Source organism: Mustela nigripes, chromosome 6, assembly GCF_022355385.1.
Source record: "Mustela nigripes isolate SB6536 chromosome 6, MUSNIG.SB6536, whole genome shotgun sequence".
Classification (NCBI taxonomy): Eukaryota; Metazoa; Chordata; class Mammalia; order Carnivora; family Mustelidae; genus Mustela; species Mustela nigripes.
Genome location: NC_081562.1, coordinates 99,818,152 through 99,830,006, shown reverse-complemented (window position 1 = coordinate 99,830,006; position 11,855 = coordinate 99,818,152). Strand labels below are relative to the sequence as shown.

General features: G+C 35.6%; 1 pseudogene; it reads left to right on the top strand.

The window, feature by feature from the left end:
• Positions 1-5,097: 5,097 nt before the first annotated feature.
• LOC132020394 (ankyrin repeat domain-containing protein 26-like) overlaps positions 5,098-11,855 on the top strand; it is a 29,642-nt pseudogene continuing 22,884 nt past the window's right edge.

Sequence of the window (11,855 nt, the reverse complement as noted above, 5' to 3'; positions counted from 1 at the left end):
AAGCTTTTGCACAGCAAAAGCTTTTGATCTTGATGAAATCCCAATAGTTCATTTTTGCCCTTGCTTCCCTTGACTTTGGCGATGTTTCTAGGAAGAAGTTGCTGTGGCTGAGGTCGAAGAGGTTGCTGCCTGTGTTCTTCTCAAGGATTTTGATGGATTCCTTTCTTACATTGAGGTCCTTCATCCATTTTGCGTCTATTTTCGTGTGTGGTGTAAGGAAATGGTCCAATTTCATTTTTCTGCATGTGGCTGTCCAATTTTCCCAACACGATTTATTGAAGAGGCTGTCTTTTTTTCCACTGGACATTCTTTCCTGCTTTGCTGAAGATTAGTTGACCATATTCATTTGTTAATCTTTAAACACATTTTTTTTTAAGATTTTTATTTGAGATAGAGCGAGAGTGAGTGAGAGTGTTGTTGGGGGGGTGCATAGTGGAAGGACAGAGGGAGAAGGCGAAACAGGCTCTCCACTGAGCAGGGACTCCAACATGGGGCTTAATCCCAAGACCCTGGGATCTTGACCTGAGCTAAAGGCAGACACTTAACCAACTGAGCCACCAAGATGCCCCAATCTTTAAACACATTTAAAGCTATTTTATTATTTTAACTAGAAACAAATTACTATGTGCAAAGCAACACACAATTTATCATTGAAAAATCATAAAATATAAATAAGACAATAACTATGTAGTGGTATTAATCCCTGGCAGTCTCCCAATGTTGGCTCCCCAATATGCAAGGATTTGAGGGGTGATGCTAAATTTTTGCCTATCTCCTTCCCATTGGAGGGATTTTGAGTTCCCACTTGAGTCCCAGGTTGGAAACAGAGCTACTTAATTTGCTTATGTTGAAAAAATCTGGCAACAAAGAGGATACCTATAACAACTCTCTGGGCACCAACTCCCTATGAACTTTAGTACCAGCTCCTATGTTTGGCACACAGATTCTGGGACAAATAAAAAATATTTTGAAATTTAATGAAGTAGAGATGCCCACTCATTTTTCTGTTGAAAATAGGAAGTTCATCGAGTGATCAGCTCTAGTCATGAGAAAGTGTACTACCAGTATGTACTTTCCCCTATAGGAAAGAATGACACGAGTGGGAACGGTTTGAAACTGCACAATGCTCTATACCCTCTTGGTGGAGGGGATCAGGCACATAGGCATTGGCCTGAATTCTGTAGGGGAGAAGTGTGGAGGTAAAACGAAGAACCAAACTGAATTTTTATTTTATTTTATTTTATTTATTTGACAGAGAGAGAGAGAGTGTGTGTGTGATCACAAGTAGGCAGAGAGGCAGGCAGAGAGAGAGGGGGAAGCAGGCTCCCCACTAAGCAGAGAGCGCGATGTGGGGCTCGATCCCAGGACCCTGAGATCATGACCTGAGCCGAAGGCAGAGGCTTAACCCACTGAGCCACCCAGGTGCCCCCCAAACTGAAATTTTAACTTGCGTTCGTAATCTGAGTTTTAATGTTTGAAATTTATGAAGAGGAGTTACAAATGTCCCACTCTGCCTAAGGAATCTCAGAGTCACAGATAGTGTCTTTTCTGGATAGGTGGGGGATATGGGAAGAGTTGGTGCAGAGTTGGTTTAAAAAAAAAATCTCCAACTATGAACTGCCATAATAAGCAGAAATTACTTGGGGAGGGTGTCAAAGCAATGAGGGGTATGTTGGGTATACCCTGGGACTGACTTGTTCTTAGCACTAACAGCCCTGTATCCCAAGAAGCCCCCAGTCCTAAGCACACTGGGGAACCTGCTCGAGATCTGGAGGTCAGAGGTCTGAAAATCTCACTTAAGTTAAAGTGTTGGCAAGGCTGCATTCTTTTCTGGAGGTTCTAGAGAAGAATCCACATTCTTATCTTGTGAAGTGTGTAAACCTGGTGATTCACAGACCTGTACCCCTGGGGATAAAAATATATGTTTATAAAAAATTAAAAATTAAAAATTAAAAAAAAGGAAATGGGAATGTACTGTATAATAAAGAAACATAGCTGTATAAAAAAAAGATTATTGATTTATTTATTTGACAGAGATCACAAGTAGGCAGAGAGGCAGGCAGAGAGAGAGGAGGAAGCAGGCTCCCTGCTGAGCAGGGAGCCCAATGCCCGGCTGGATCCGAGGACCCTGAAATCATGACGGGAGCTGAAGGCAGATGCTTAACCAACTGAGCCACCCACGCACCCCCTGTCAGTGATTTGTATTGCTTTTTTTCATTTCATTCACTATATCATTCAGCTCCAGAATTTTTGTTTAGTTCTTTCTTAACTATTTCCAGCTCTTTTTAAAAAAATATATTTTATCTATTTATTTGAGAGAGAAAATGAAAGAGATCAAGTTGGGGGAGGGACAGAGAGAGGGAGAGAGAATGTCAAGCAGACCCAGGGCTCGATTCCACAACTCTGAGGTCATGACCTGAGCTGAAACCAAGACTCAAGACACTTAACTGACTGAGCCACCCAGGTGCCCTTCCAACTCTTTACTAAATTTCTCATTTTGTTCATCTAATATTTTTCTCATTTTAGTGAACTGGCTTTTTTAATTAAAGGTTTTGTTTGTTTATTTATTTATTTTAGAGAAAACATGTGTGTGAGCCAGGCGAGTAGCAGAGGGAGAGGGACATGAAGACTCCACACTGAGCATAAGCCCGAAGCAGGGCTGGATCTCATGACCTTGCAATCATGACCTGAAACAAAATCAAGGGTCAGGTGCTTAACAGACTGAGACACACAGGCACCCCTGAATTGGCTTTTTGTGTTTTCTTGTAGCTCACTGAGTTTCCTTAAAACTGCTATTTTGAACTCTTTTTTGGATAAAATACTGATCTTCATGTGTTTGAGATCAATTACTGGAGGATTGTTGTGATCATTTCATGATATCATATTTCCTTGACTTTTTATATTCTTTGAAGTTTTACATTGCTGTCTTTGCATTTGAAGTAGTCTTTAATGACCACCTTTCCAGTATGTCCAAACCTGATTTTTTTGTTTTTTTGTTTTTTTGTTCTGGTGGTATGTTGGAAATTTACTGTAGGAAATCTGGTTTTCCAAAAGGGCTCTCTCTTCAATGGGTGATTATCTAAGATAGTGTTTTCCAGGGGCTCCCGGATGTGGTTGAGAGGAAGGGGCTGGAGCCAGTGTATGGGCTATTGCTGGGTCCACAGCTGGGACTGTAGTGAGTGTGCCTATTATCTGATGCATGGGTAGGCAAGAGTTTTCCTAGGTCCCTTGGTTTATGGTGCTTGGTTCCACAGCGCCTACAAAGAGGTCCACAGCATTTTGTCACCACAAAGACATTGTATTGTAATTGTATATTTATCTGTCTTTGAAGCAAGGGATGTGTACTTCCTTATAAATATGGTTGGACTTCATAACTGTTCTGTGAACTAATAAATGAACTAAGATGGGTAGCAGAATTTTACAAATATTGGTTTTCTTTATTCTTTACCAGTAAAATTATTAGAAAACATTGGCTTTTTGAAAAATTTTTAAATTTTTTTAAAAAGATTTTTTTTTTTTAAGATTTAATTTAATTTTTTCCCAGTGCTCCAAGATTCATTGCTTATGGACCATACCCAGTGCTCCATGCGATACATGCCCTCCTTAATACCCACCACCAGGCTCAACCAAACCCCCCCTCCTCCAAAATCCTCAGTTTGTTTCTCAGAGTCCACCGCTCTCATGGTTTGTCTCCCCCTCCGATTTCCTCCAACTCACTTTTCCTCCCCATCTCCTAATGTCCTCCATGTTATTCCTTACGCTCCACAAGTAAGTGAAACCATACAATGATTGACTCTCTCTGCTTGACTTATTTCACTCAGCATAATCTCCTCTAGTCCTGTCTATATTGATAGAAAAGTTGGGTATTCACCCTTTTTGATGGAGTCATAATATTCCATTGTATATATGGCCCATATCTTCTTTATCTGTTCATCTGTTGAAGGGCATCTTGACTCTTTCCACAGTTTGGCGATTGTGGCCATTGCTGCTATGAACACTGGGATACAGATGGCACTTCTTTGCACTACATCTGTATCTTTGGGGTAAATACCCAGTAGTACAATTGCAGGGTCATAGGGTAGCTCTATTTTTAATTTCTTAAGGAATCTCCACATTGTTCTCCAAAGTGGCTGCAGCAACTTGCATTCCCACCAATAGTGTAAGAGGGTTCCCCTTTCTCCACATCTTTTTCAACACTTGTTGTTTACTGTCCTGTTGATTTTGGCCATTCTAACAGATATAAATGTGGTATATCAATGTGGTTTTGGTTTGAATCTCCCTGATGGCTAATGAAGATGAACATTTTTTCACGTTTCTGTTAGCCATTTGTATGTCTTCTTTGCAGAAGTGTCTGTTCATGTCTTCTGCCCATTTTTTGATGTGATTATCTACCTTGTGTGTGTTAAGTTTGAGGAGATCTTTATAGATCTTGCATATCAGCCCTTTGTCTGTAGTGTCATTTGCGAATATTTTCTCCCATTCCATGGGTTGTCTCTTGGTTTTGTTGACTGTTTCCTTTGCTGTGCAGAAGCTTTTGATTTTGATGAAGTCCCAAAAGTTCATTTTTGCTTTTGTTTCCTTTGCCTTTGGAGACCTGTCTTGAAAGAAGTTGCTGTGGCTGATGTCAAAGAGGTTACTGCCTATGTTCTCCTCTAGGATTTTGATAGACTTCTGCCTCACATTGAGGTCTTTTATCCATTTCAAGCTTATCTTTGTGTATGGTATAAGAGAGTGGTTGAGTATTTCTTTGAGATAGAGGGAGAGAAAGAGAGCATCAGAGGGGAGAAGGTCAGAGGAAGAAAAGCGGACTCCCCATGGAGCTGGGAGCTTGATGCGGGACTTGATCCTGGGACTCTGGGACTCTGGGATCATGACCTGAGCCAAAGGCAATGGCTTAACCAACTGAGCCACCCAGGCACCCGAAAACATTGGCTTTTTAATGGATATTTTAACTGCTATTTTTAAAATAGTGATCTGCTTTGGATACAAAGGAAGTAAGGAAAGGGGAAAAAGAAAAACAAACATCAAAAAAATCTGTGATTACACCAAGGTTTGAGAAAGATCCTTCTCTAACTTCTCATCCACTACAAATGAATGATGACAGCACTTCAAGTGGAATGGATCAGGATGAAGGAAGGTAAAATCTATAAATTATTTATTTCCCTCTGAAGGAATTTTAACAGTGATTACTTTTTATAGAAATAAAATGCTGTAGTGTAGGTACAGGCTAAGACAAGAAATACTCAAGTATATCAGACACACTGCTTGAAAGGTTAAGTTGAGGACAAGTGACTTTGACAAGGAGCAGTTTCAACAGTCACCATGGAAGCTGGACTATAATGAATAACTATAAAGAACTCCTTAGAAAATTTTACGGGGAAAGGTAATAGAGAAATGGATGATAACTGAAAAAGAATGTGGAGTTCAAAGGAATTTTCTTTCTTTTTTAATTTTAAGATGGGAGCTTTTAGAGTACGTTTGTATGCTCCTGGAAATGATCCAATAGAGACATAGTAATTTAATTTGCATTTCCAAATATTAGAAAGCTTATTGATTGTATTACACTCTTTTAAAGATGATATAGTAATTGTCCTTAGTACTCCTATTCATGTAGTTTTGTGTCAAGAAGTTGTTTATTCAGAATTGGTTTCACAGTGGAGTATTCTCATATAATTGAATGTGCACATACTATCATTCATTGATAAAATATATGTATAATAGTAAATATAGAAACCTTGGGACATTATGAATAGAACTAATCATTCCTTGATAATTTTAGATATTCAGTGCCTTTGACAGTATCATGAATAGCTATGGTTTTATTAGGGACCTTGAAGTATCTGGTTATATTAACTTAATATTTGTTTAGATTCTGGGGGAAGGGGAAAGATTTTCTTTATAATTGAAAAATAAACTATTAATCTATCATGGATTATTACTTTTGGTTTATAAAGTTCTAAATTACAAAAGCCATGATTCCTGTGTCAACAGTGTCATTAATATTTGCCTAGAAAGAATTGTTTTTCTTTTTAGACCTGCAAAGAAAACATCTAGTGAAGAGGAAGATAGATAGATAGATAGATAGATATAGATATAATTTTATTTCACTCATTAATTTTTAATTTTTTTTTCCAAATTGTTTACTCATAGATTTTGTTTTAGATCCCCAAGAACAGGACCATTTTGCACTTTTTATTCCCATATTTCTAACCCAATAGACATTTGATCATATAGGTCAATGAATATTTTATTGTAATAATTATCTATTAACAGGTAACCTTACTCTTTCCTATATTTTTTAATTAATTTTTTTGTAAACATATAATGTATTTTTATCCCCAGGGGTACAGGTCTGTGAATTGCCAGGTTTACACACTTCACAGCACTCACCATAGCACATACCTTCCCCAATGTCCATAACCCCACCTCCTTCTTCCAACCCTCCTCCCCCCAGCAACCCTCAGTTTGTTTTGTGAGATTGAGTTGGTTATGGTTTGTCTCCCTCCCGATCCCATCTTTTTTCATTTTTTCTTTTCCTGCTCCCCAAACCCCCATGTTGCATCTCCACTTCCTCATATCAGGGAGATCATATGACAGTTGTCTTTCTCCGATTGACTTATTTCACTAAGCATGATACCCTCCCAGAGATAACTCCCAGAGGTATTAGTACTAAGCAGATAATGCTTTTTCATTGCTTCTCTTCAACTATATATATCTTTTGGAAAAGATTAAAATGAGAAATAAAAACATGAGCCCTAGAAAGAAAAAAAAATTGAGAATGTAGAAATTTCATTTGGATAATAAACCAACATATGTGGAACCAGATCAACATGTGCTTTTTATTGCTTACAAAACAAATTTTAAAATAAGCACATTTATTTGCAGATTTACTTTATTTGCAGATTTACAAGAAAAAGAAAGAACAGCAAGTCCTGAAATGTTATATGAAAAGACTGAGGAGCAACTAACAAGAAAAGAATAATAAAGAAGAAAAAATATAGAAGTATAATAAAGAAGTATAATAAAGAAGTTGAAATGAAACAAGAACTTGAACATAATCTTAGAACACTAGATATGGAATTGAGGACTGCAAAAAAATGATTTCAATCAGTTAAGTCTTTGATAAAAATTGCATATTTCCATCACTATTATTTATAATATCCCTTTGATTTAATGTATATTACTTAGGTATAAAATAGATAAAAAATTAGTTTTATTTGACAATGGCAGCATCTACAACCTGAAGTGCTTGACATCACAGAGGAAACTCTGCATTCTCGCTTCCTGGAGGGTGTCCGCAATGTTGCCAGCGTATATCTGCAGATAGGTTACCCAACTGTTGCATCAGTGCCCCATTCTATCATCAATGGATACAAGCGGGTCCTGGCTTTGTCTGTGGAGACTGATTACACCTTCCCACTTGCTGAGAAGGTCAAGGCCTTCTTGGCTGGTCCATCTGCATTTGTGGCTGCTGCCCTTGTGGCCGCTGCCACCACTGCTGCACCTGCTGCTGCTGCAGCCCCAGCCAAGGTTGAAGCAAAGGAAGAGTCGGAGGAGTCGGATGAGGATATGGGATTTGGTCTCTTCGACTAATCAGCAAAAAGCAACAAATTCAGCCAAGTTTATTTGTGAAACAAGGAAATAAAGGCTTACTTCTCTTGAAAAAAAAATTAGTTTTATACTAATAGGAACTATGATATTTATAGCTAAAATCATTAATTTATTGGAATTCTTGGCTTCTCATATAAGCCCTATATATTATTTCTGAATGAAGGGATGGAGGATAAATTGAGATAAATATTCATGTTGGCTTCTTTTTTTATTATTTTATTTATTTTTAGAGAGAGAGCATGAGTAGGGGAATGTGTAGAGGGGGAGGAAAAGGGAAGGAAAAGAATCTCGAGCAGACTCTGAGTGCAGAGCCTGACTCAGGGTTGGATCTTAAAACCTTGAGATTATGACCTGAGCTGAAACTAAGAGTAGGACACTTAATCAACTGAGCTACCCAGGAACGCCAGTTTTGGATTTTTTATATTAAAATACAGGCTAAATGACCTTGAGACTATGATGGACTTAGTTAAATGTTTTGTAAAGAAATTTTATTTCACATACTATATATCTACCTGTATTTTTACCCTATGACAAATTTAGCTGTCATTTAAATTAAAATTTGAGTTATTCATGTAGGATAAAAATCCTTGTATTTAAAAAGGTTACTTCTTTTGAACATTTTTTTTAAGTTCTTTTAAACTTTTGACTTTTTTTTTTTAAATCCTAATGAAAATATGTCTTTAGGCTGTGGAAGAATTGAATGATACTAAGAAACAACTTTGTCAAGAACAGGATGCCAGGATATTACAAGATGGAATTCTAAACAATCACCTCTGCAAACAAAAGGAGGTAGAAATGGATAACAAAAGGAGTTCTGGGGTATTTTCTTCAGTTATTTTGAAGTACATGTGTGTAGGTATTTGTATGTATATATATTTTATTTTCTGAAATTATTATTTTTTCTCCATGCATATATATATATTCTCCATATATATGTATATATATTTTTCTCCATGTATATATATTTATAAATAAATATATAATAAATATATATATATAAAACCAGCACTGCAGATCATGGAAAGCATAGAGGATTTTTAAAGCATGTATATATATATATATATATATATATATATTTTAGGGGGTCAGTGGCATTTTGGGTCCAGTGGATAAAGTAATATTCTTAATTTAAATGCATTTGCCCGCCAGAATCAAATAGTGACATTCTTAATGTCTTCATCCAAAGGGAGAGGCTTTTATTATTTTCCATAACCATCAGCTCAAAACTGTTGCAACTAACAACATATGTTTCAGTTTTTGGCAGTTATTTCTTCACCTCTCTCTCAATAGTTTAGCTTAACACTTCCACCAATGAACAAATGTATAGCCTGTTCAGAGACTTTATTTTGGATGTTATCTCTTACTTTTGAGAAGAGTAGCAATTTCCTCTAAGTAGTATCTTGTTTCATTATAAGGTGCCTTTGAAACAATCATATGCTAATGATAATTTATTGATGAGTATTTTATTCCTAATAAAATAGCTTAGTGTATTTTTCCCTATTTTGTATTTATTACCATTTTAAACATCATGATGAGGGAAAAAATTTATTGCAGCAGCAAATAATCTCATGATTTTTCTGAGTTGTATAAATTTTACCTTATTTACCATCAGTATTTTGTGTGAAGTATGAGGCTTCTTTTGTCATTATGATTTATTCTAGAGAAGAGCTCCAGTTTCGTGCATAAGCACTAGTAATGGAGTAAGAAGACCTGTGGGAAGTCCTGCAGCTCACTTAATATTTTGAACCTCTCCATTCTAGAATTGAACTAAAAGAGTTCATTGATGTATGTGGAAGTGTTTATAGTATAGGGCCTAGATTTGTCAGTTATCAGTAGATTTAACTCTTATAACTGACTGTAGAAATGTTAGAAAAGTAGAATTTCTAATGACTATTGAGAGGAAAAAGAATTTTAGGAAATTTCATCTGTTGAAATAGATGCAGAGCTAAGGATTTTACTGTGGCACACCTGTGTCAGATGTCAGACTATAAACTTGATTCTTAGTGTAGTCAGATTTATTAATCTTTTATTTTAGGCTTTCTGGGTTTGTCATAAATTGGAGAAAGACCTTTCCAATTCTGAGATTCTTAAAATTTTTGTCTTGCTTTCTTTTTTCCTTTCATGCATTCATTGTCTTTAATTAAACTTTTGAAGCTTTGGGAATTTATGCTTGTATAAAATTTGAGGTTTACTGGTGATTCACAGACCTGTACCCCTGGGGATAAAAATATATGTTTATAAAAAATAAAAAATTAAAAAAAAAATTTGAGGTTTAGACCCAACTTTATTTTTTTTTCCAGTTCAATATCTACTTACTGCAACCTAGTCATTGTATAAACATAGTTTGTTCTTTCATTTCAGAGAAAAATCATCATAATGCCATTTTATTGTGTTCCAACTAAAAGTATCCTTTGTTTTACTTAGATTTCTAATAGTCATGAAAATGAAAAATATCTGTTGTATTAAAAAATACATGTTGAAGGATCAAATCGCTATGCTAAGACTGGAAATAGACACAATAAATAACCAGAACCAGGAGAAAGAAAGGAAATACTGTGAAGACATGGACATTTTAAAAGAAACGCATGTCCATCTTCAAAAGACCTTAAAACTGAATGAGGAAAGATTAACAAAAACAATACTCCAACACAGTGGACAAATGAAGCTCTGACCATTGAGAACACAGTGCTAAAGTCTAACCTGGAGAATGAAAAGCAAAACAAAGAAAGACTGGACAAAAAAGTTGAATCATACCGTGCTAGACTAGCTGCTGCTATACAGGATTATGACCAAAGTCTGGTGTCAAAAAGAGACCTAGAACTTGCTTTCCAGGGAGGAAAAGGCAAATGGTTTTGTGTACAGGACAAACTGAATTTTGATGTGTCTAACCTAAAAGAAGATGATGAACTTCTTTCTCATAACCTTTCTGAAGCTGAAAGTAAATTTAATACTCTGGAAACTGAGCTCCATTGCACAAGAGATGCTCTCAGAGAAAAGACTTTGGTTTTAGAACGTGTACAAAGAGACCGAAGTCAAACACAGTGTCAGAAAAAGGAAATTGAACATGCTTATCAAAGTGCACAAGATAAAGCAAGTAAATACATTGAGAAGCAAGAATCCTTAAAGGAGAGATTATCTCAACTACAAAGTGAAAATATGTTGCTTCAACAGCAACTAGATGATGCTCACAACAAAGCTTCCAGTAAAGAAAAGGTAGTAATTAATATCCAAGAACAGTTTCAAGATATTATAAAAAAAACCTTCAAGCTGAACATCAAAAGCAAGCTCTTGTAATAGAAGCAAGCAAGAAAGAGCAAGAAGAGTTAATCAATGAACATAATCTTTTAAAAGAAAAGAATTTATGAGTATTAAAAGGAGAAAGTAGAAAGAGAAGTAAGTATCCAGAAAGATAAATATTTTTCAAGCTTCCTGAGAAAATTCAAAGCAATATTTGATTATGGGTTATTGTTGTTGTTATTATTATTTTAGAGAGAAAGAATGCATCTGCACATGAATGGGAATGGGGCAGAGGTAGAGGGAGACAGAATCCCAGGAGGGCTCCACATTGGAGAACTCCACCTCATGACCCCGAGATCATGACCTAAATGATTATAGCTGAATTTTGAATCTACTTGAATATAAAAAATATATAGACTGTAAGTCAGCATAACTTGTATCCAGCCAATAAAAATTAGACTTGAGAGGTGCTTTAATTTGAATAAAATTGTTCTGTCTTCTATGAAAGTTTAAGAAGTTAAGTTATAAATTGTTAATAGATAGTAGGCTGATATTAATAATTTAATCTTATACTGCTAAAATGATAATTTTAATCCTTGTCATTACATTTTAATACCATGACAAACAGATAAGTGGAAAATGCTCAAAATACTAAAACGAGTATTTTAAAATTGAGATTCAATTAAGTGGATTAACTTGACAGTTAGCTCCAGATTTCCCAAATGAACTGAATAAAAAGTACAGTATCTCAGTACTTTTTATACATATATACATAAGTATAAATATATGTATATACATATATACTTTTATACATTTATATATTTATGCAAGCTATATTTATGATAGCTTTTTACACATTTTAGGTTGGTATAATTTTATTCTTATTTATATAAATTTGAATTTTTTTTTTTAATTTTTTATTTTTATAAACATATATTTTTATCCCCAGGGGTACAGGTCTGTGAATCACCAGGTTTACACACTTCACAGCACTCACCAAATCACAT